The sequence below is a fragment of the Chrysochloris asiatica genome, unplaced genomic scaffold (genome assembly GCF_000296735.1).
Source record: "Chrysochloris asiatica unplaced genomic scaffold, ChrAsi1.0 scaffold00303, whole genome shotgun sequence".
NCBI lineage: Eukaryota > Metazoa > Chordata > Mammalia > Afrosoricida > Chrysochloridae > Chrysochloris > Chrysochloris asiatica.
The window spans coordinates 1254076-1256890 of record NW_006408821.1 but is presented as its reverse complement, the minus strand read 5'-3'; the positions used below and the strand labels follow the sequence as shown (position 1 = coordinate 1256890).

General features: G+C 40.1%; 1 pseudogene; it reads left to right on the top strand.

Annotated features, from left to right (window-relative positions):
- Window positions 1-1511: 1511 nt before the first annotated feature.
- On the top strand, window positions 1512-2012 carry LOC102830175 (annotated as a pseudogene).
- Window positions 2013-2815: the final 803 nt, after the last annotated feature.

Genomic DNA, 2815 nt, shown 5'->3' with positions numbered 1-2815 from the left:
AAATCTTTACGGGAGTAGAAAACCTCATCTTTCTCCCGCGGAACGACTGGTAGTTTCAAACCGCTGACCTTAAGGTTCGCAGCCTGATTCGTAACCACTACGCTACCAGAGCTCCTATGCTCATGGAAGTAGCAGTAAATAAATCAAATGACATACTACACTGGGCAAGTATTTTGCAAAAGTTTTCATTAAAATGATAATAAATAAGATATGACGTTACTTTAATAACTAAGGTGCAACTGATCCATGGTACTTTCATTCACCTCATATGTATGTGAAAGCTGGGCAATGAAAAAAGAAATTCAAAGAAGAGTTGGCACATTTGAATTTTGTTGTTCGTGAAGAATATTGCTAGAAGCTATCAGTTTGAGTACTAAAGTGTGCCTGAGCCAAAGTCATGATATTTTCAATAGCCTCATATGCATGTGAAAGTTAGATAATGATAAAGAAAGACCATAAAATAATTCATGCGTTTGAGTTATGGTGTTAGAGAAGAATATTGAAAGTTCCATGAACTGCAGAAGAACAAACAATTCTGTGTGGGAAGAAGTGCAGCCACAATGCTCCTTAGAAGCAAGAATGGCAAGACTTTGTCTCTCAGGCTTCGGACATATTATCAGAAGAAGCTAGAGAAGGATATTATGCTTGCTTAAGTGGAGGGTAAGCAGAAAAGAAAAAGACCCCAATGGGATGGATTGCCATAGTGGCAGCAACAATGGACTCAAACATAACAACAATACTGAGGATGGTGCAGGGCTGGGCAGTGTTTCATTTTGTTGTACATAGGATCGCTATGAGTCAAAACAAACACAATGGTACCTAACAACAACATATAAGAACAAACAAATCTGCCTTGGAAAAACAGCCAGAATGTTCCTTCGAAACGAGGATACTCAGACTTTGTCTCTCTTACTTTGAACATGTTAACAGAAGGGACTGATTTCTTGGGGATATCATATTTGTTAAGTAAAGGGTCAGCAAATAAACAACAACAACAAAAGACCCTCATTTAGAATGACAGATACAGTGGCTACAACAATGAACTCAAACATATTTACTATTGTGAGGATGACCTAGGACTGGAAAACGTTTTTATTCTATTTTACACAGGATCATTGAGTTGGATAGTGATCAAATGCGTTTAACAACAGTTGAAATAGACTTCAAACTCAGTAAAAAGATATAAATTCAGAGATCCAAGTAATAATTTCCTTCACATATAAAATAAAAAATTCATCCAGCAACAGTGTATTATTGTTCAGCATTCCAGTAAAAAAGTCTTTGTTTCTGAAAAATAGAAGTATCCTACATGAATCATTTTTACATGTGTCATGAAATTAGATTGTTTGGTTTGGTTGTTACCGTTGTCTTCTGAAAGCAGATTTTGAGTCGGAACCTAGGCTCTAATAGACAAAGGAGAAGAGTAATTATTTAACATGATCTGTGAAACTTTATTGAAAAAGTCTGTGCTGTAGTCCCATGGATCTGTGTCTTGCTTCAACATTGTTTGAATGGATCAGATCCGGGTGTCAATCATCTATCTGGTTAATCTGCATCTGTGGGCCTCTTACACTTATGTCTCTCTGGGCTTCTATTTCGATTGCGATGATGTGGCCTTGGAAGGTGTGGGACACTTATTTTGCGAGTTGGTAAAGGAGAAGTACGAGGGTGCTGAGCATATCTTGAAATTGCAAAACCATCATAGTGGTCGCACACTCTTCCAGGACGTGCAGAAGCCGTCCCAAGATGAGTGGGGAAGAACCCTGGATGTCATGGATGCCTCTCTGGCCCTGGAGAAGAACCTGAACCAGTCCCTTCCAGATCTATACACCATGGGTGTTACTTATACAGACTACCACCTCTGTAACTTTCTGAAGAACCAGTTCATTGACAAGGAGATGAAAATTATCAAGAAGATGAGGAACCACTTAAACAACCTCTGTAGGATGGCCGGTCCCCAGGCAGGGCTGGGCAAATATCTCTTCAAGAGGCTCACTCTCAAGCACTACTAGAAAGAGCCTGTGGGGCCCTGCACCCTGTGAAGGGTCTTTCAGCATTCCCCTGCTCTCCTCAGACCTTCTGCCTGAACCTTACTCTCCAGCCACAGAGGTAGCATAGCCAACACCCTCGAGCCCGTCTTCTCCAAGCTGTGGACCAAATGAAAATAATAAAGCTTCCTTTTACAGAAAACAACAACAACAACAACAACAACAAACAAAAAAAAAAACTATGGAAAACCTGGGTGGTGCAGAGGGTTAAAATGCTCAGCTTCTAACAGAAATTGGCTGTTGGTGTCAAGGCAGCAGCATAGCTGAAGAAAGACCTGGATATCTACTTCTGAAAAAAATCTGCCATTTTGAAACGCTGTGGAGCACAGTTCTACTGTGAAACACATGGCGTTATCATGAGTTTCAATTATCAGTGGCAACTGATTACTGATTGCTGCTGTTAAATGTCGTCCAGTCACCCAGTATAGAGTTTCCAAGGACCAGCTGGTGAGTTTCAACCTCCTACCTCATAATTCAAACCAACCTTGCAGTCCTGTGCTTATCTTACTGATTAAGACTTAAAATAATGAGTTCTTGCTTATTTTTCAAGGTTTTCTCTTACTACACCTTTGCTCTCTCTCTATCTCTCTCTCACCTGGTAAAATATATTATTATTCCCAATTAGTCACTGGCCTGTCCAAGATTAGAACATTCCTGTCCACTGTACATGACTAATAGTATCTCCCTAGCAGAGAAGAATACCTCTCTGGCTCACTCATGGTAGACTTGGCCACAAGCCCATCTTTTACCAGTGAAATATAAGCCAG